The sequence below is a fragment of the Cervus canadensis genome, chromosome 3 (assembly GCF_019320065.1).
Source record: "Cervus canadensis isolate Bull #8, Minnesota chromosome 3, ASM1932006v1, whole genome shotgun sequence".
Taxonomy (NCBI): Eukaryota; Metazoa; Chordata; class Mammalia; order Artiodactyla; family Cervidae; genus Cervus; species Cervus canadensis.
The window spans coordinates 94,304,633-94,327,562 of NC_057388.1; the positions used below are offsets into that span (position 1 = coordinate 94,304,633).

At 44.7% G+C, this 22,930-nt stretch overlaps 1 long non-coding RNA gene across 1 annotated transcript in view; it reads left to right on the forward strand.

Annotated features, from left to right (window-relative positions):
* The window catches only part of LOC122438686, a 96,321-nt gene extending 76,593 nt beyond the window's left edge, over positions 1-19,728 (forward strand). The window contains exon 3 of the long non-coding RNA XR_006268609.1: positions 19,629-19,728. This is a non-coding gene — a long non-coding RNA (uncharacterized LOC122438686). The remainder of the gene's footprint in view (positions 1-19,628) is intronic.
* Positions 19,729-22,930: the final 3,202 nt, after the last annotated feature.

Below are 22,930 nucleotides of genomic sequence, written 5' to 3' on the forward strand. Positions count from 1 at the left end.
CCCTCAGATTGGGAGAAAATAATAGCAAATGAAGAAACAGACAAAGGATTAATCTCAAAAATATACAAGCAACTCCTGCAGCTCAATTCCAGAAAAATAAATGACCCAATCAAAAAATGGGCCAAAGAACTAAACAGACATTTCTCCAAAGAAGACATACAGATGGCTAACAAACACATGAAAAGATGCTCAACATCACTCATTATTAGAGAAATGCAAATCAAAACCACAATGAGGTACCATTACACGCCAGTCAGGATGGCTGCTATCCAAAAGTCTACAAGCAATAAATGCTGGAGAGGGTGTGGAGAAAAGGGAACCCTCTTACACTGTTGGTGGGAATGCAAACTAGTACAGCTGCTATGGAGAACAGTGTGGAGATTTCTTAAAAAATCTGATTAGGTTTTGACTCACATGATGTTACCTTCCTGGCCTTTATCACATCACTTTGCCCTGTAAACTTTGACCTTTGTCCTATAAACTTTGTGCGGGGTGGAAACATCTGCCTCACTAAGTCTATTCTTTTTTGACTGATCCTCATTAACCCTTTCAGGACACGTTTTAAGATCATGGAAAGCATCTCCTTATTTGGAAGGACTGCTGATTATCAGAGAGCACCAGCTAAGAAGGCCAGGAAGTTCTCTTCTCTGACATTTAGGCTTTCGTGGTGTGACCCAGCTCCAGGGCGCGGCTCACACAGAGGGCGGTGCCCCTGGAGCCCCTGGTGTGGGCGGGGGACCCTGGTGATCTGTAAGGAGCTTTCAGCTCTAGCCTGTTAAGTCATTATTACTCTGCCCTGGTTATGCCAAAAGCTTCTGCCCCTTAGGGGATGGGCACCCACACTCAAAACTATAATCTGAACAGATGAGCATGAAGCTGCTCACCAGGGACTCATTTTGGACTTGGGCTGTGGGCCCTGCAGGTAGAACAGAGGCCTGTGCTGAGGAGGAGAGACCAGGGTGGCCGCGACCCAGGAAGGGGTTTAGAGCGCCAGGAGAGCCTCAGGCCTACGTCCAGAGCCCGCTGCCTGCCTCGCCCAGACATGGGCCCGTACCAAGCTCCGTCTTTTCCTCGTTTTGTCTCTCACATCTTTCCATGAGCAAGAAGGGAGGTGCACCTTAACTTCTCCCAGTCCTCTTGTCCTCAATTTTCCTCAGGAAAGACAGGGTCGGGGGGGGGCCTGGCCAGGGATGGCAGTTCATTTCAAAACCTCAAGCTAACCTGTGCTCCCTTTCCCGACCTCCAGCCTATTTTAATCTTGTAAACGGTAATGATGTGTGTGGGGAACAATTTTGTTGTTTACTGAAGCAGTTGAGTGATAATTGCAGAGAAAGGAGAAAGCGGAAGGCTTTCCCCACACCCTGTGTTCCTCTCTGCCATTCTCTACACTAATATAGGCCCCCGATGCTGTTTCTTGTGAATCAAGATGACAGACTAGGAAAGGGAGGTTAGGGGGGTAGGTTGAGGGGGAGAAAAGGAGGGAGGTGAGCCCAAGGCCTGGACCCCTCCCAGCGAGGAGAGTAAGTGGGATTGGACAGTTGCCAGTTCCTCAGGGTGGTTGTGCTGTAAAGAGGGTGTTTGGGCAAATAGCTTTTGGTCCTCAAGGTCTTCTGAAATAAAGCTGTGGCGGAAAGTTCTTTCTGGTGTCAGATCAAAATGTATTCTGTTTCAACATAAAAAGGAGGCAGACAGACCAAATGGAACAAATATAAAATTATTTTATTTAGCCTTCTTAGGTTAATCTGTTTCTGTGTGGCTACTGTTCATTAAAAATTCATCATGCTTGAAATTATCAGCACCACATTTCTCTTTAACAGTGTACATCCATTCCTCAGATAAGCATCTTGTCACTGCCAGATATAGAATGTACTGAGTGGCCAATGTATGTAGAATCCTGTGTATACCCTGGGCTGGGAAGCCAGAGTGCAATTTAGTTGAAGAGATGGCTCGTGTCCCATAACCACAGACTGCTTTACACGCAACAGAACAAATGTGAAAGTGTTACAGATGTCATGGCTTGAGTGATGTGGCTGCAAAGCAGGCTGGGAATCAAAGAGGCGCGGTCAGGAGGAGCACAGGGCAGGCATCCAGAGCTGAGCAGGACTGGGTCTGTGGGTGGTTCATCCATAGCAGGGTTGCACAAGATGGGGTTCAGGAGCTCTTCCCCTTGAGTCACCCAGGACTGGGATGAATGGATGGACCAGAATCTCCAGGGGTGGGCACAGGACTTCACTCTTAACAAGCTCCCAGGAATTCTGATGCACACTGAAGTTTTGTGTTTTTAAAAGAATGCCTTAAAAAATTTTTTTTTTTTAAATTTATTTGGCTGTGCTGAGTCTCAGTTGTGGCATGCGGAATCTTTAGTTGCTGGTGTGTAAGACTTTTAGCTGTGGTGTGTGAACTCTCAGTTGCCATATGTGGGTTCTAGTTCTCTGACCAGGGATCAAACCCAGGCCGCCTACATAGGGAATGTGGCATCTTAGCCGTTGGACCACCAGGGAGGTCCCCACTCGGAAGTTTGAGAACCTTTAAGCCATAGGGTGCTTAGGTGAATTGGGGATGGCTGTCCACAGGCATGACCGAGGCAACCCTGGCCACAGGCCGTGGCTTTGAATGCAGGTGATTGTTCAGTGAAAAAGCAAGCCCCAGCCCCTGACTGTGGATACAGGGTCCGGCCCATCCCCAAGAGAGAGAAACTGACGACAACAGACCAGGTGTCAGGGCCTCAGTGCATTTGGGGGAAACCCAGCTGTGTGGCAGGACTTGGCAGGAGACCTGGCGGGCATGAGAAGGTTCAGGCCTCCCAGAGCAGCACGGGCTTCCGCATCGCGTCTGCCAGTGACCTGAGGCTCTGAATTTCTTTCTGGCCTTGGTCAGGACTGGCCTGGGGCTGGGTAAGGCTGGGCCTGCAGTTGGGGGGCCCTGTAGGTAGGACCAAGCAATAGGGGCAGAAGCAGGGAGCCAGGGGTCAGCAGGACAAAGGTGACCTTGGAAGTGAAGACTAGAGATGTTAAGGAAAAACTCTGTGGTGGAATGCTTCTCAAGTTCCCAAAGAAATCCACAGAAAATGCAGGAAAGTTCTCAAAGTACTGTTATGGGATGTAATGATCTTCCTTGGGTCTGCTTGGGTGGGAGAGGAGTCCATAACAAAGGATTTCCTAGCAGGCCTGACCATGTCCAGGCAAATGCAAACTTGATTTGCTAGAGTTGCCAGCAGGAGCAGGGTCACGTCAGACAGAGGGAGGCCCAGTGGGCTGCTTGCCTGATCTTGGTGGAGAAGGCATCATTTTTAATCTGAAATCAGGGCTGGCTTTGAGAAAAGATGTTCAGTTCCAGACCTCTACCATTTTACATCAAAAAACCTCAGGCTTTTCCTTGTTTAAACTTCTTTTGGTTAAACCTTCCCTTTCAACAAATCCTGCAGTGAAGTTCCTAGAGCAAGCCTATCCAATTATAGGGTATCTGACTCTCAGGATTCTTGTCTAAGAGAGACCAAATCCTCTCTCACCTGAAAGCCAGGACCCTGTTACCCGCAGCCTCTTGTTTGTTCTGTCTTTTCAAACAATCCCTGAGTCAGAATAAAGGGAGATTTTCTGAGACAAAACAAACACTGCCTGAGAAAGACTCCCTTCTCTTTTGTGTTCCGTATGCAGCGTCCACAGACACTTCCCTGAAGGTCAAGTTCAATTCAGTTCAGTCGCTCAGTTGTGTCCAACTCTTTGCGACCCCATGAACTGCAGCGCACCAGGCCTCCCTATCCATCACCAGCTCCCAGAGTCTACCCAAACCCATGTCCATCGAGTCGGTGATGCCATCCAACCATCTCATCATCTGTCGTCCCCTTCTCCTCCTGCCCCCAATCTTTCCCAGCATCAGGGTCTTTTCAAATGAGTCAGCTCTTCGCATCAGGCGGCCAAAGGATTGGAGTTTCAGCATCAGTCCTTCCAATGAATACCCAGGACTGATCTCCTTTAGGATGGACTGGTTGGATCTCCTTGCAGTCCAAGGGCCTCTCAAGGTCAAACATCTCCTTTAATTGTACCCAGCACACTTAACCAAGCCAGACTCAACCCAGATGGCCCCGGCCTTCTAGGTCAGCACACAGCTGTTATCCTCTGGAATGAAAGTGCAAGGAATGGGCAGGACTTTGTATTATTATTATTATGGCTCTTTTTTGGACTTGAAAGTTGAGTTTGTGAAACACAATTTCTTTTGGCAACTGCATCTATGAACTTGCTCATTTACTGATTCTCACCCCCGCCCCCAGTAACTTTCCCTGTCTTGTACTCTCTTATATATAATCTGGAGAGCTTTACCTACAGTTGCTTTTGCTTCTGGGGCATTTGCTGTGGCAAGAGGTGGGGGAGGCCTTTAGGCCCGGCTAAACTTCAAGTCAAGCTTTCCACCTCTCCTCTTCCAATTCTTTGTCTCCTCCGAGGAAGGGCTCAAGTTTCTCTCTCTCTCTTTAAAATTTTAGTACTTATTTTTGGCAGTGCTGGATCTTTGTTGCTGTGTGTGGGCTTTCTCTAGTTGTGGCTGCGGGGCCAGTCTGCGGGTGAGGTGTGTGGGCTTCTCACTGGGGTGGCTTCTCTCGGGGAGCACAGGCTCCAGGCGCCCAGGCTGAGTGGTTGTGATGTATAGGCTGTGGCCCCGCAGCAAGTGCAGCATTCCCGGACCAGCCATCGAATCCGTGTCCCCTCCATTGGCAGGTGGGTTCTTAACCACTGGACCACCAGGGAAGTCCTCAAGTTTCTCTTGAATGCTAAGAAAAGAAGGATGTGGTAGGTAGCCCTCTTTTGGACTTTGAGTCCCCAGTTCAATCTGAAATGACCAAAGTAACACACATACACACTTCCGCCCCCTTTTCACAAGCAGGGAAGTAAGAAAGAGGAGGCAAGGGGGACTGGTTCTGAGGTTTTGGAGAGGGTGATAATTCCCTGATAGCTCGGTTAGTAAAGAATCTGCCTGCAATGCAGGAGACCCTGGTTCAATTCCTGGGTCAGGAAGATCTGCTGGAGAGGGGATAGGTTACCCACTCCAGTATTCTTGGGCTTCCCTTGTGGCTCAGCTGGTAAAGAATCCGCCTGCCATGTGGGAGACCTGGGTTCGATTCCCTGGGTTGGGAAGATCCCCTGGAGAAGGGAAAGGCTACCCACTCCAGTATTCTGGCCTGGAGAATTCCATGGACTGTATAGCCCATGGGGTCGCAAAGAGTCAGACATGACTGAACGACTTGAATTGCACTTCACTATAATTCCTGGAAGGTCTGACCCCGCGGACCTGACGGTGAGGGGCAGTGGGACCCAATTAAAAATGATGAAAACATCACATTGCTAGACAGAGGAGCTTTTGGTTCCCAAGCTCCTCTGGGAGTACCTGGAAAGTGCTGAAGCAGGCACCTCCTCTGCCTCACCCGTCTCCAGCAAAACACCTTGAATCACCAGGACATTCATATTGTTCTTCATAATAAACCGATCACTCTTCCCCTCTTAATCTTATTTTATCCTTCTACAAGTATTAGCTGAATACATTATCATCATACAAAGTTCAGGGAACACAGAAATAGGTTGCCTGAGTTCAGATTCTCTAGGAAAAAAATGAGTCGGAGATGAAACTTTCTGTGCTAATACTGAGACTGAGAGAAACAGGGATATGACTCCAGGAAGGCAGAAGGTAACTATAAGGTGGGAGTTACCAGCGAGGCCACAGGTTCACAGGAAAATAAGAGAACTCAGATGGTCTTGGTCATGAGGGACATAGCCATGAAACCAGTTACACCCAAGTTATACCCAAGGAAGCTTCCTGTTACCTCCTGTCTTTCATCGGTCAAAGGTGGTTGTTGCTATTGTTCTTGTTCAGTTGCTAAGTCATGTCTGACTCTTTGTGACCCTGTGGACTGCAGCATGCCAGGTTCCTCTGCTTCCACTATCTCCCGGCATTTGCTCAAATTCATGTCCATTGAGTCAGTGATGCCATCCAACCATCTCATCCTCTTCCGCCCCTTTCTCCTCCTGCCTTCAACCTATCCCAGCATCAGGATCTTTTCCAGTGAGTCAGCTCTTTAACTCAGGTGGCCAAAGTCCTGGAACTTCAGCAACTGTCCTCCCAATGAATATTCAGGGTTGATTTCCTTTAGGATTGGTTGATTTGATCTCCTTGCTGTCCAAGGGACTCTCAAGAGTTTTCTCCAGCACCGTAATTCAAAAGTATCAATTCTTTGGTGCTCAGCCTTCTTTATGGACCAACTCTCACATCCATACATGACTACTGGAAAAACCAGTAGTTTTTAACTATATGGACCTTTGTCAGCAAAGTGATGTCTCTGCTTTTTAATATGCTGTCTAGGTTTGTCATAGCTTTCCTTCCAAGGAGCAAGTGTCTTAATTTCATGGGTACAATCAACCATCTGCAGTGATTTTGGAGCCCAAGAGAATAAAATCTGTCACTGTTTCCACTTTTCTCCTTCTATTTGCCATGAAGTGATGGGACTAGATGCCAAGATTCTACCTTGGTTGTACTGGGGACCCCAGAACTGCTTTGGGCTTGGCAGAGCCCAGCGCTTTCCACTATGGCAAAAGCCAAAGACAGAATCTTCTTTGTATGAGAAACTGAGATAATTCTTCTCCCATTTGCCCTCTTCTCCTCAAAATAACTGTTCTTAAGAGCTTAGTGTGTATCATTCCAGGCTATTTTTACGCTTTTGTACACATATCTTTGTGGGTTTTAAAAATCGTGAACTAGATAATTTATATGTATTGTTTTGTAGTTTCTTTTTTTCCTCTAATTAAACCTTGTAGATTTTTCATGTTTGTACATTCTTTTAAATTCCTGTGTTGCATTATTTAGTATGGATATTCCATAATTTATTCTCCTTTAGCTAGCCCTTTAGATTTTTCCAGCTTTGGCTATTCTAGTCGGTAATTGTAACGAGCAATTGCAAAACAAGGTGATTGCACAGAGCAACGACTGTATACATGTGAGGATATCTCTCACATCCTTGAGGTTGTACTTTTGGGTTAAATGATCACCCATGGAAATCAAATAGGTTTCTTCTTGTCAGGCTCCTTTAGATCCTGGGAGGAGATTTAAAAGTGGAGACCACTTGATTCTGTTGGTTAGAGCATGAAGCCAGTGAACCCGGGAGATACTGAATTCATTGTTATTCAGTTGCTAGGTTGTGTCTAACCCTTTGTGATCCCATGGACTGTAGCACACCAGGCCCCCTGTTTTCTACTATCTCTCGGAGTTTGCTCAGATTCATGTCCATTGAGTTGGTGATGCTATCTAATCATCTGAACTTGAGCCTCAATAAATAGTGACAAGGACAATTACACCCCATGGTCACAGACTGCACCTTGGCTGGTTGCTCCTCAGACATTTGTCCTTGGTCATGAGGGGGAGACAGTGAGAGAGCCTGACTCTGCAGAGCACTTCTCAAGGGGTGGCCCACTGTCCAGCATCACCTGGAAACTTGTTTGGAAGGCAAATGCTTGACTCCTGCCTCATAGCTACCGAATCAGACATTCTAGGGGTGAATCCAGAAAATCTGTTTTACTAAGTCCCTCCAGTGGTTCCAATGCATATAAATAACATCTGAGATTGGCTGCCCTTCCAAGCCCATCTCTATTACTAGAAGAAAACAAAGCTGATGGAGCTCTGTGCCCCCACTGTTCAGTTGCAGAAGAACCACGTTGGGCACTCCTGAAGTTGTGGAGGGTCATACCCTTGTCTAGCTGGCGATTTGGCCCTTAGGCTGTTCAGACCCGGATTACTGCCTCTCCCACTGCACACACTGCCTCTGCCATCAGATCAGAGTCACCAGAGGTGTGTCTTGCCAAGAACCTCATCTTCATGACTTCACCATTTGGCTTCCTTCACCTCTGTGGCCTTTGCTCTTGACCCTGGAAAGCTCCTGCCTCCTTGAACATGGGCTTGAGCCCATGGCCCACAGTCCACCGGCTGCATTGTTAGAGCCCAGCACCTACCTAGGGACTCTTCTATTTCCTTTTCTGTCCAACCATCCAGGGCCTGCTGATACGTCTGCTAGGCTGTGTCCATTATTTCTATATACAGAAGATCATTTGCTTTTTCAGATTACACCTGGAACTGTAAATACCAGCTCTGTAAGTGGATACGTTTAAACCAACTGTCATGGCTGTGATGCAAGAAAAACTGAATTATAAAAGATTTTTTGCTGGCTTTCCTGCCAAAGAAAGTCCCCTTTAGTTTCATTTTTATTGCATCTGCCTCCAGATAAATGAGATCCTCACCAACCTCAGAAGCTGTGGATGGAGATTCCATCCAGCTGACTTCAGTTATTTGTATTGTGAGGTGGAAAAACTGATCTCTTACAGATTTGTTTCCCTTTGATGTGTCTTACTGGTTGAATGTGTGGCCCACATTCATCTGTTGGAGTCCTAAAGCAAGTACCTCGGAATGTGACTGTATTTGGGCATAGGGGCTTTACAGAAGTAATGAAGTTAAACTGAGGTGTTTTGTGTCTGACTCTTTCTGATCCCATGGACTGTAGCCTGCCAGAGTCCTCTTTCCATGGAATTCTTCAAGCAAGAATACTAGAGTGGGTAGCCATGTCCTTCTTCAGGGGATCTTCCCAACCCAGGAATTGAACCCAGCTTTCCTGCATTGCAGGTGGATTCTTTACCATCTGAGCCACCAGGGAAGGCTGATATCGTCATGAAAAGGGGAGATCTGGTCACAGCCATGTGAAAGGAGACCACCCTGGAACAAGAAGGCAGAGATAGGGGTGATGATTCTGTAAGCCAAGGAACCCTAAAGATTGCCAGCAAACCACCAGAAGCCAGGGGAGAGGCGTGGACCAGATTCTTCCCTACAGCCCTCAGAGGGAATCAGACCCACTGACACCTTGAACGTGGACTTCTGGCCTTCAGGACTGTGTGACGATAAATGTCTGTTGTCTATGTTGCCCAGTTTGTGATGCTTTTGCAGCAGCCCTGGCAAATGAACCCAACGTGCCTGTCCTCATTTACATTTCTTCTGAGACTCATTCTGCCTTCCCGAGCTCATCAACTCTTATGTGGGCTCCTATGAACAGCTGGTCTCTCTGACCCAGGCTCCCCACTCTCCATCCTGTCCAGCGAACCTTTGTCAGAGCGAGCTTTGCTAAGAGTGGTTTTTATCTCCTGCAACACTGTATTCTTACCACTTCAAGTCTGAATCTTGTGACCATAGCCTTTTCCCCAAGCCCTTATCCCTGCCAGCCTCTACAGGTCCTCTGCTCTCTCTTCAGATAGGCCTTCTCACTAACCTCATGAACATACATGTCATACCCACCTCCACACATCTGCCATGCCCTCCTTTCCAAGTTTTTTAGAAGCCTCACCATCTCACATCACTTGGTCAAGGGGTTCTAGAATTTCCTGCATGTTAGAATCACTCTGGGGGCTTAAAAAAAATCCTAAATGCACAGGTTACTCCCTATACCAGTCATATAAGAGTCTCTGGCATTGGATCCATGCATTAGTATTTTTTAAAGCTCTTGGTGATTCAATGTAGAGCCAGATTTGACAATCTTAGTGATTCCCTTCTTCCGTATCACCCTGACACCTCTCAAACCTCAAGGCGCACACAAGTCAAGAAGGCATCTGCAGGGCCTGAGTTCTGCCTTTCTAGCAAGCTCCAAATGCTGCTGGTCCAGGGACCACACTTTCAATAACGAAGTACTATACAACTTACAGGGCTTCCCAGATGGCTCAGGGGTAAAGAATCTGCCTGCCAATGCAGGAGACCCGGGTTTGATTCCCTGGGTTGGGAAGACCCCTGGAGAAGGAAATGGCAACCCACTCCAGTATTCTTGCCTGGGAAATCCCATGGACAGAGAAGCCTGGTGGGCTACAGTCCATGGGGTCGCAAAAGAGTTGGACATGTGATTGAGTGACTAAAAAGTGACAACACAACTTATCACTTAGTGTTTATACTCAGCTTGGCCCATAGAAGATATTAGATGATTTATGGGAAATACACAGACAAAAATTAGCAATTAAGTTTATGACTTCATCCAGACATGCTTACAAAGGTCTTTGGAGAGCATCTAAGGAAAACTGGCAAAGACGTGCTCAACAATAATGCTAGAGAGGGGAGAAAGCCTGGGGAAAGCAGGAAATCCAGCTGCACTGCCCTCCCCCAGAGAGCTGTACACACAGGCTCCCCCAGCAGCAGTCACAGGGGAGCAGCCATGAGGAGCCCTTGTCCTGTGATCTGAGGTGTGTGGTCTTTTAAGGAAAACTTGGACTTTTAGGTTTAGGGAATTTGGGGCCCTCTTCTTGTGTACCCCCTCTTTTCTGGTGGGGCATATACTCTTGCTTGGGAAAAATCTGAAATTACAGAGGCAGAGGAGTGAAGATGCAAAACATAAGGTGAGCATTGTCAGCTCACCAGCCAGCATTGTCATATCATGTGATTCTGGGGGATCAGTATCAGGGAATATACCGTGGCTGGTGCCCCCTGCAGTTGCCAATGTAGGGCTCTGAGGCCAGGGCGCATTAGGTAAATTCTTTGAGCTGTGGTTTCTCCATCTCTAAAATGCAGGTAATAACATCTACCTTCCAAGGCCTAGAGGTGATTAAGTGAGATCAAGCATGTAAAGCTTCTAGTACTGAATCTGATGCACCCTGGAAGTACTCATTAAATGGTTGCAATGATTATCACCATAATCACTCTTATCAGCACTTCGTTTTCAGATCCAGGGCAGTGCTCACATTCCCGTGAGCAAAGCAGCTACTCAGGACTGGCTCCAGGACTCTTGGGGTTTGCATGTTTCTTGTGTAGCTGGCACCTGCCCATGCAAGGGCGGAATAGGAATTGGGCATTTCATGCAGTTGCTGATTTGGTTTCCCTTTGGTTTGGTCAGGGCTGCGTTATAATTTCTGGAGTTCTCAGAAAGTTTCGCCTTTCTTGGGCCTCCTCTTGCATTAAAAAAAAAAAAAAAAAAACAACACTTTGTGCTTGCGTTGGTAGACAGGTGAATGCAAGTCAGATTGGATTATGTTCACTTTTTTCCTCCTGATTTTTGTTGCTGTTGTTCAGTCGCTCAGTTGTGTCTGACTCTTTGTGACCCCATGGACCGCAGCACTCCAGGCTTCCCTGTCCTTCACCATCTCCTGGAGCTTGCTCAAACTCATGTCCATTGAGTCGGTGATGCCATCCAACCATCTTGTCCTCTGTCGTCCCCTTCTCCTCCCACCTTCAATCTTTCCCAGCATCAGGGTCTTCTCTAATGAGTTGGCTCTTCACATCAGATGGCCAAAGTATTGGAGTTTCAGCATCAGTCTCTCTGGTTTTAAACGGAGTTAAAATGTTTTCAGGGCCCCTAACCTATCGCAGGCCCTGGGCACCATGCCCATTGTGGCCCCCAGATGCAGCCTGCCTGTGCTGACCCTCCCAGCAGCTGAGCATGGCTTGGGCAGCATGGGGCAGCAGGCTGAGACCTCGAGCACAAGGTATCATTTTCTATGCAGAGGTCTTTCTTCCTAAACTAGCTCACAGCTGCCTCCAGTGCAGGGGTTTTCCTTTTTAAATTCCCACCTAGCACCCAGTGCCCAGCTGAGCACCAGGGCCAGTCTGTTTATTTTAACACCTTGCAACGTAAGTACATTTTGTGGCTGTTAATTGTTAGGGGACTCCATCCCAAGCCTTGGAAACCTGTTGCTCTGTGGCTTCCGTGGTCATTAGCAGACTCAGATGGCCTCTCAAGGTCTTTCTGTGGCACAACCTTGGGAAACTGGCCACAACAGGCTCTCACCACTGATAGAATCCTGTGTCCCTGAGTCCAGAAGAGTGAGGTGATGTGGGGATGCCTGGCTCTGCGTTCTCAAAACTGTGATTCATGGTCACGTGGAAGCTGCCTGTTGGGGCTGAGCTTTGCCCCGTGTGAGCACCATTCATCTACGTGATGGGTTTCCTGCCCTCTCCCTTGGCTGTACCACTCCCAGAGGGAGCCTGGCAAGGATGCTGTGTGAGATGGCTGCAGGGTCGTCCTTCGTGCTGCTGTTCCCTAGGTCTGTTCAGTTGGGGAAACCAGCACAGAGCATCGGTCACAACCACCAGTGCTTGTCAGCTCCCAGGGTCACCGTCAGCCCGAATAGTAACACATGGGGGACGGCAGCAGGGGCGTGACCCTCTGAGGGGCGTGTCATTTGAGAGTGCCTCCGGGGCTCCCTGACTGGGAAGCTGGGTGGATCGACAGCCAGGAGGGGATCCCCTCAGTTCTACTCCTGAGTTGGTTTAGCAGGGAGTGTGTTCACGTAATCTGTCCAGCAGGCCGAGGAGCTGGCCAGGCACTGACGGCGGGCCTGGGGACAGACCACAGAGGCTGAACGGTCACAGTCCTGGAGCAGACAGCGCTTTTATTGTAACTCTTGAATGCTTGTTTTAATATGTGCGTGCTAAGTCGCTTCAGTCACGTCCGCCTCTTGGTGACCCCATAGACTGTAGCCCACCAGCCTCCTCTGTCCATGGGATTCTCTAGGCAAGAATACTGGAGTGGGTTGCTCTGCCTTCCTCCAGGGGATCTTTCTGACCCAGGGATTGAACTTGTGTCTCATGTCTCCTGCATTGGCAGGCAGGTTCTTTACCACTAGCACCACCTGGGAAGCCCTTGTTTTAATATGAAACTCACTAATTCACGTCTTATTTACAATAAATTGCTTGTTCATCAGTTATTCTTGACCTATTATGTTACATATGACTCTCTTTTATACAGTTTGAGAGCTGCCAAAATGCTTAGTCAGTGTTACTGAATGTACCCAGTGATGGCACAATGTAAATATTGAGCTAAATTCTTAGTTTGGAGATGCAAATTCTAATTACCCATCAACCCAGATACTCCAAAACCTGTTAGAATATTGGTTTGTGATGCAGCACTTAAGAAAGGAATATAAAAATTAGGATTAGGGCCTGAGAAGAAAGTTGGGGATATTAAAAACCCCACTGATCATTTCAAAGAGGGATCTCCAGTTGCATTGGAAGCAAAGATGATTTGAGTACTGGTAATGGAAGAAAGAGAATATGCATTGTTAGTTGCTCAGTAGTGTCCAACTCTTTGAAACCCCATGAACTGTAGCCTGCCGGGCTCCTCTGTCCATGGAATTCTCCAGGCAAGAATACTGGAGTGGGTAGCCAGTCCCTTCTCCAGGAGATCTTCCTGACCCAGGGATCGACTCCAGGTCTCCTGCATTGCGGGCAGATTCTTTACTGTCTGAGCCACCGGGGAAGCCCCTGAAGGAGACTAGAAACCTATTTTAAAAGAAGGTTCAAAGCCTTATGAGGCCAAGACCAAAGAAACAGTGACTCAAGAACAAGGGTACTGGAAACACCAAGAAAGTTTCTCCATTCACCTGTTGCTCTTACAAATACTGTCTGAATCCTGGTAAAGAGAGGCGGGAGGCAAGGGTAGTTACAACACAAAAGACGCACATCTGTGGTTCTTGGGGTGGGGGAGAACACGGTTGGGATGGTTGGTATGTGAAAGGGACTGATCATGAAGGGCCTTGAGGGCATGGGGTGGGGGAGGAATTTGGGTCTTGAGTTTAGGACAATGGGAAGCCACTGAGAGCTTCAAGCTGAAGAGTGAGTCACTTGTGTTATTTGGGAGCCAGGGTTTCATGGAGGCCATTAGAGGGTATAGTGATCCAATGCTACAATAATCCAGAAGAATAATTCCACCATAGGAACTAGAAGCTTCAGCAGCAGGAGTCTCAGGTGCAACTCCTGAGAGCGGTTGTTGAGGGTGTGGCTTGGGGTTGTTGGAAGTGATGAGTTCCGGTTGGAAATATTCAACTGGAGGGACCTGTGGGACTTCCCAGTGGCTGCTTGCATCTGGGGTAGAGGTACAGATTTTGGAGTCATGAGAAAATAGATGGTCATTGATGAAGCATAGGAGTGGCGGAGGTCACCTCACTAGATGGCATGGGCTGGGAGAAGAGGGACTAGGGTGGGACTCCCCGAAGAGCAGTGTGCTGGGGATGGGCCGAGGAGGAGGAGCTCGGAGGGAGACTGGCAGGCGGAGTCCCTGAGACCAGGGTCTCAACACAGGGTCGCAGAAGCTGAGGGAAGTGATGATGTGAAGAAAGAGCAAGTGATTGTGAATGTCAGAGTTGGAGAGAGTTCATATAAGAACTTTATCTATTAGATTTGGAGCAAACAGATCTTTGGTCTCCACTTAGGGGGGTTCATTTTTTTTCAATTAGCAAATATTTCCTGGCTCACTCATGCCAGACACTGCTCTTGGTTTGAAATTTACATTTTGGTAGAAGAGACAAGCAACCAAGAAGTAAGCCAGTAACAGGGGAAGGCTATTTCACTCAATGATAAGAGCTATTATAGAAAGGATAAATAACAAAGCCTTATAGCAAACTAAAAGGAACTATAACCAATACCCCATGATAAACCATAAAGACTATAAGAAGAGTGTATGTGCATGTGTGCTAAGTTGCTTCCGTTGTGTCTAACTCTTTGTGACCCTATGGACTGTAGCCCACCAGGCTCCTCTGTCCATGGGATTCTCCAGGTAAGTTTACTGGAGTGGGTTGCCATGCCCCCCTCCAGGGGATCTTCCTGACCCAGGGATGGATTCTGTGTCTCTTACATCTCCTGCATTGGCTGGTTGGTTCTTTAACACTAGCACCACCTGGGAAATAAATATATATATATATGTGTGTGTGTGTGTATATATTCATATATATATATTCATATATTATATATATATTCATTCATATATATATATATGAAATGGAGTCAATTTGTTGTACAGCAGAAATTAACATTGTATATCAACTACTTGTTGTTCAGTTGCTAGTTGTGTCCGATTCTTTGCAACCCTATGGACTGCAGCACACCTGGCTTCCCTGTCCTTCACCATCTCCTGGAGTTTGCTCAAATTCATGCCCATTGAGTTGGTGATGCTATCTAACCATCTCATCATCTCCCACCCTCTTCTCTTTCACGTTCAATCTTTCCTAGAATCAGGATCTTTTCCAATGAGTTGGCTCTTTGCATTAGGTGGCCAAAGCATTGGAGCTTCAGCATCAGTTCTTCCCATGAATACTCAGGATTGATTTCCGTTAAAATTGACTAATTGATCTCCTTGTAGTCCAGGGAACTCATGACAATCTTCTCCAGCACCACAATGAAAAAGCATCAATTCTTCAGTGCTCAGTCTTTTTTATGGTCCAATTCTCATATCCATGCATGACTACTGGAAAAAATCATAGCTTTGACTATATGGACCTTTGTCGGCAAAGTGATAGCTCTGCTTTTTATATGCTGTCTAGGTTTGTCATAGCTTTTCTTCCAAGGAGCAAGCGTCTTTTAATTTCATGACTATAGTCACCATCCACAATGATTTTGGAGCCCAGGGAATTAAAATCTGTCCCTGCTTCTACTTTTTTCCCTTCTATTTGCCATAAAGTGATCAGATCAGATGCCACGATCTTAGTTTTTTTAATGTTAAGTTTTATGCCAGATTTTTCACTCTCTTCTTTCACTCTCATCAAGAGGCTCTTTAATTCTTCACTTTCTGCCATTAGAGTGGTATCATCTGCATATCTGAGGTTGTTGATGTTCTCCTGGCAATCTTGATTCCAACTTGTGATTCATCCAGCCTGGCATTTTGCATGGTGTACTCTGCATATAATTGAAATAAATGGTGACAACATACAGCCTTGTCATACTCCTTTCCTGATTTTGAACAAGTTGTTTGTTCCATGTCCAGTTCAAACTGTTGCTTCTTGTCCTGCATACAGGCTTCTCAGAAGGCAGGTGAGGTGGTCTGGTATTCCCATCTCTTTAAGAATTTTCCATAATTTGTTGTGATTCACACAGGAAAAGGCTTTAGCATAGTCAGTGAAGCAGAAGTAGATGTTTTTCTGGAATTGCCTTGCTTTTTCTATAATCCAGTGGATGTTGGCAATTTGATCTCTGATTCCTCTGCCTTTTTGAAATCCAGGTTGTACACTTGGAAGTTCTCAGTTCACGTACTGTTGAAGCCTAGCTTGAAGGATTTTGAGCATTACCTTGTTAGCATGTGAAATGAGTGCAATTGTGCGGTAGTTTGAACATTCTTTGGCATTGCCTTTCTTTGGGATTGGAATGAAAACTGACTTTTCCAGTCCTGTGGCCACTGCTGAGTTTTCCGAATTTGCTGACGTACTGAGTGCAGCACTTTAACAGAACCATCTTCTAGGATTTGAAATGGCTCAGCTGGAATTCCATCAACTCCACTAGCTTTACTTGTAGTAATGCTTCCTAAGGCCCACTTAACTTCACACTCCAGGATGACTGGCTCTAGGTGAGTGATTACATCATTGTGGTTATCCCAGTCATTAAGACCCTTTTTTTGTCTAGCTCTTCTGTGTATTCTTGCCACCTCTTCTTAATCTCTTCTGCCTCTATTAGGTCCTTGCCATTTCTGGCCTTTATCATGCCCATCCTTGCATGAAATGTTCCCTTGATATTTCCAACTTTCTTGAAGAGATCTCTAGTCTTTCCTATTCTATTGTTTTCCTCTACGTCTTTGTTCATTGAAGAAAACCTTATCTCTCCTTGCTGTTCTCTGGAACTCTTTATTCAGTTTGTATATCTTTCCCTTTCTCTTTTGTTTTTCACATCTCTTCTTTCCTTGGCTATTTGTAAAGCCTCCTCAGGCAATCACTTTACCTTCTTGCATTTCTTTTTCTTTTGTATTGTTTTGGTCATTGCCTCCTATATGATGTTATGAACCTCTGTCCATAGTTCTTCAGGCACTCTGTCTACCAGATCTAATTCCTTGAATCTATTTGTCACCTCCACTGTATAATCATAAGGGATTTGGTTTAGGTCATACCTGAATGGCCTAGTGATTTCCCCTACTTTCTTCAATTTAAGTCTGAATTTTGCAATAAGGAGCTGATAATCTGAGTGACAGTCAGCTCCAGGTCTTGGTTTTGCTGATTGTATAGAGCTTTTCCATCTTAGGCTGCAAATAATATAATCTATCTGATTTTGGTATTGACCATCTGGTGATGTCTAGGGTAGAGTTGTCTCTTGTGTTGTTGGAAAAGGATGTTTGCTATGATCAGTGTGCTTTCTTGACAAAACTCTGTTAGCCTTTGCCCTGCTTCATTTTGTACTCCAAGGCCAAACTTGCTTATTACTCCAGGTATCTCTTAACTTCCTACTTTTGTATTCTAATCCCCTAGGATGAAGAGGACATCTTTTCTGGTGGTAGTTCTAGAAGGTCTTGTAGGTCTTCATAGAACCATTCAACTTCATCTTCTTCAGCATTAGTGGTTGGGGCATACACTTGGATTATTGTGATGTTGAATGGTTTGCCTTTGAAATGAACTGAGATGATTCTGTTGTTTTTGAGATTACACCCAAGTATTGCATTTTGGACTCTCTTTTTGAGTATGAGGTCTACTCCATTCTTCTAGGGGCTTCCCTTGTGGCTGGCTCAGCTGGTAAAGAATCTGCCTGCAATGCAGGAGACCTGGGTTCAATCCCTGGGTTGGGAAGATCCCCTGCAGAAGGGAAAGGCTACTCACTCCATTATTCTGGCCTAGAGAATTCCATGGACTGTATAGTCCATGGGGTCACAAAGAGTTGGACACGACTGAGAGATTTTCACATCATTCTTCTAAGGGATTCTTGTCTGTAGTAGTAGATATAATGGTCATCTGAACTAAATTTGCCCATTCTTGTCCATTTTAATTCACTGATTCCTAAAATGTCAATGTTCACTCTTGGCATCTCTGCTTGACCATGTCTCAGTCAGTCAGTTCAGTTGCTCACCCATGTCCGACTCTTTGCGACCGCATGAACCGCAGCACGCCAGTCCTCCATGTCCATCACCAACTCCCAGAGCCCACCCAAACTCATGTCTATCAAGTCAGCGATGCCATCCAACCATCTCATCCTCTGTCGTCCCCTTCTCCTCCTGCCTTCAATCTTTCCCAACATTAGGGTCTTTTCAAATGAGTCAGCTCTTGGCATCAGGTGGCCAAAATATTGGAGTTTCAACTTCAACAGTCTACTTTACCTTGATTCATGGACCTAACATTCCAGGTTCCTATGAAGTATTATTTTTTACAGCATCGAACTTTACTATCACCACCATTCACATCCACAAATGAATGTCATTTCTGCTTTGGCCAGCCACTTCATTCTTTCTGGAGCTATTAGTAATTTCCCTCCACTCTTCCCCACTAGCATATTGGACACCTACCAAGCTGGGGATCTCATCTTCCGGTGTTATATCTTTTTGCCTTTTCATACTGTTCATGGGGTTCTCATGACAAGAATACTGGGATGGTTTGCCATTCCCTCCTCTTGTGGGCCATGTTTGTCAGAACTCTCCGCTATGACCCATCCATCTTGGGTGGCCCTGCACAGCAAGGCTCACAGCTTCACAGAGTTATACAAGCCCCTTCATCATGAGAAGGCTGTGATCGATGAAGGGGTATTTAACTATACTTCAATTAAAAAAAAAAACACAAACAAAGCAGGGTGATGTGCCATTTGGTGATGGGCAGGGGGCTTATTTAGACTGGGTGGACAGGGAAGGCCTGTTTGAGGAGGTAACATTTGATCTAAGACCTGATTAAGAAACATTTGCATTAAGATCCAAGAGGCAGAACAATCCAGGTAGGGGGAATAGCTTGTGCAAAGACTCTAAATTGGTGGGTTAATTTTGTCCCTAGAGGACACTTGCTATGTCTGGAGACAAACACCACTGGAAGGGGAAGGCGTGTTGCTGACATCTAGGGGGTAGAGGCCAGGGATGCTGGTAAACATCCTACAATGCAGAGGACAGGCCCCACAACAGAGAATTATCCAGCCTCAAATGTCGTAGTGCCAAGGATGAGAAATCCAGCCTTAGATTAGGAACAAATTTGGTTCATTTGAGGAGAGTAGAAAAGAGTTCAACATTTGCGAAACAGGGGTCTTGAGTTAGAGATGTGGATAGGACCAAGTCATAGAGGCCTTGGAAGGAGGGCTAGGTAAGGGATGTTTATTTTACTTCTGAAAGTGCAATGGGAAACCATTAGAGGATTGTCCGCAGTGAAGTGATCTGATCTGATTTATACTTTGAAATGATAGTCTGACTGCTGCAGTGACAGGATTGCAGGGGGCAAGAGTGGAAACAGGTGAGGCCATCCAGGTGAGGAGAATGGAAGATAAGTGGATGACTAGGTAGAGCTGATGGAATTTTTCTGATGGATTAGGTTTGACGGTTGAGGGAAAGTGAGGAATCAAAAATTACTTCTAAGACTTTGGATTGGACAATAGAATGGAAATGAGATGTCATGAGAAGACAGGGCAATGTTTAAAATAGGATACAAATAGTCTGAAGTGTGTGCTGAGGAGATTGTCAAGGTAGTGAATGAGGGTTTAGTGCTCATGGTGTTTATCAAATAACCGTTTGAAATAGTTGCAAACAACCTAATTGTCCAGTTATAGAAGATTAATTAAATAGATTATGGAAGCAATATAATATAGAATATATCTACTCATGTGAAAATATGGTCACAGTGCAGTAAGTGAAAGAAATTGTTGTAAAATAGTATGTAGAGTATGATAGTATTGGATTCTTATTTCACTTTATTTTTTGGCAGCACTGCTGTGGCATGCATGCAGAACTTCTATGACCAGATATCGAACCCATGCCCCCTGCAGTGGAAATGCGGAGTCTTAACCATTGGACCATCAGGCAAGTCCTTATTTCACTTTTTATACCAAAATATATACTGCATGAAGTCACAATTTAAGTGTAGAAGTAAAATTATAAAAATAATAGAAGCAAATAAGGGTGAATATTTTTATAACCATACAGTGGTTGCATAATATATTGCATATATTGCAATAATATAATATTGCAATAGTATATATTGCATAATATAATATTAAATATATTAAAATAAGAAATCATGAGGAAAAGATGGATATACTTGACTATATAAAAAGTTAAAACTCTTGGGGGAAATCCATAGACAAAGTAAAGAAAAAAGAAAAACTAGGAAAAATTATTTGCAATTTGCATGACAGAGTTAGTATCTCTATTAGCTAAAGAAGTTTTATAAACTGATGTTATAGAAAAGACAGATAGCCCAACAAAAAAATGGATAAAGATGGGTAGGCAGTTCCTAGAACAATAAATGAAATGGCCAATCAGCCTGTGAGGAATTCAGTCTGTCTATGAACAAAATGCTAATTGAAACAACTTCATTTTTTAATTTATCAGGTTGGCAAAAATTGAAAGATTGATAATATCCATTTTGGGAGAGGGTGAATGAGAGTACCCAGTACAGTCTTTTTAGAGTGTGATCTGGTACCATCAAAATGTAAATGTGCGTATTTTTTGACCAAGCAAATCTACTTTTGGCTCTTCAGCCTACATGAATTGGACAATTATTAAAGGATATAGATATAAGATGTGTAGACCTCATTGGTGATAATAAAAACTTTGAAATACCTCAAATGTTTCTTAACAAGGAGATGATCAAACAAATTATGGGCCATCTAAGTGATAAAGCAATATTCATCTATTTAAATGAGTCAAGCTGTAAGTCTTGATTTGGAAAACTGTTCGTGATACTGTTATGTGAAAAAAGCAAGTTCCAGAGCAGTTTAAGTGACATGGTCTCATCTTATGAAAATAAGTAAATAAATTACATTGGTAGATATGGTTATAAATGATTAGGAAAAGTTCTGAAAGGCTTACACAGATTTATTCAGTGTTGTCTTTTCCAGGGAGTCAAATATTTAGCTGCTATTTTTTTACTTTTCTCTATTGTGTGTTTATTTTTAATGTAGTAGCATATGTCTACATATGGTTGGTAGTAAAAATTGTATATTGCCATATTGGTAAAGATGGACTTAACATAATTATGAGTGCAAAATATGTTCCTTACGTCAAAATCATCTGCCCAGGACTTCCAGCATCATCCCTTCCTATCTTAACGTCACACTATGTGTAATTAGAAAATAAATGAAATAACGTCTTACTGTTTGATAAACTGTTAAGCAAATATCACATCCTTTGGCTCCCACTGTTTTCTGACATGTAAATAGATGTGTCAAGTTGTCACAGAGTCCCCTTCTTTAATAACAGAAGCCAATATTTTATAAATCTTTGGATAATGTAGAAGCAGCAGGATACATAAACTAGTTTTGATTTATGTGAGATATGCAAAGATAAAATAGCAGAAAGATTGAGCAAAGAAAACAAAGCAGGGACTGTGGATGATGATGTTTTATAAGTTCGCTATGCAAGAGAAGGCAGCTCTGAGTAAGGAACAGACCTGTATGTATTCCTTACCCTAAGGAATATACCTGTAACTATTGCTGCCTCCTGTTATCTTGTTCTTATTTGTTTGATGTTTTTGGTGAGCATTCTACTTAAACCTGCAAAGTACTTGTGAAAATTCATATACAATTTGTACATATACACACATATTAAGTAGTATATATATAATATGAATTCAAAGTTATTTAAATTAGCTTTTTGTAATCATGAAAAACTTTAAATAACTCATATTTATATGTGTGTATATTACCTGTGCATACAGCTCTGCATCTATACATGAATATATGCACAGAAGGTAATCGAGGATCTACGTCAATCTACTGACAGTGGTTGGCTTGGTGTGGGTGGGTTTATGGATTTTATTTTTTAATGTTCATTTTAGTTGCTTGAAGTTTCTAATTGTTCTGTAATGAGCATTGTTGCTGTTCAGTCGATAAGTTGTGTCTGACTCTTTGCAACCCCATGGACTGCAGCATGCCAGGCTTCCTTGACCTTTACTATCTCCTGGAGTTTGCTCAAATTCATGTCCATTGAGTTAGTGATGCTATCTAACCATCTCATGCTCTGCCATCCTCTTCTTCTGACTTCAGTCTTTCCCAGCATCATCAGGGTCTTTTCCAGTGAGTCAGTTCTTCTCATCAGGTGGTCAAAGTATTGGAGCTTCAGCATCAGTCCTTCCCATGAATATTCAGGATTGATTTCCTTTCCAGTCCTTCAGGATTGATTGACTGGTTTGATCTCCTTGCTGTCTAAGGGACTCTCAGGCGTTTTCTCCAGCACCACAGTTCGAAAGCGTCAATTCTTTGCCACTCAGTCTTCTTTATGGTCCAAATGAACACATTTGCTTTATAAATAAGAAATTATTTTGAGAAAAAAGGAAGAAAAAATATGTCAATGGTGACCTTGTCCTGAGATATTTCTGGGCAGTAGTGACAGGACAGAAGCTAGGTGGCTGTGGGAGAAGATGGAATAGAGGCAGGGAGTGTGAAATAATCTTTAATAATCTGGAGTGAGGGGAAGAAGATAAAGTCAAGAGAGAGAAGCTGAAGGCACAGGAGAGAAGCTGGAAATTGAAGAGTCAAGGGGAGGTTTCTGCTGCTTGCCTAAGCATGTCTGTCTGTCTGTCCATGGGACATCAGCGCTCATGGCAGGTTTTCTTAAAAGCAGTCTTACTCTTGTTTTTCATTGTCCCTTTAAATCTGCTGCAGGGACTGATCATTTCTTCAGTTCCTCTTACTTAAAATTCTGAGTCATGGTAGGTCACAGTCTTAGTCTCAATTCATGTAGAATATCTGCTCCAAGATACCTTACAACACTCTGAAGCTGCTTTATTGTTCGGTCTTCTCCCCGCTGCCCTCACAGCAAGCTGGCCCCTTGCTTTGATGGTGGGGGCAGGCGTAACCCTCCTCTTTCCTGCTCCCTGCCACATCCACACTTTCCCCTCATTCCCTGCTTGCCAGTTGAGCTTCTCTCGGGTGGGGTCTTCCCCCTGCACCTCTTCAGCTGGCCTTGTCCCATCTCCCAAACCCACCTCCACCTTCCAGTACTGCTCAGAGTCTCTTACTTCTGGGGTCCTCTTTTTGGGGAGCCTCTCCCTGAGCAGAAATCTTG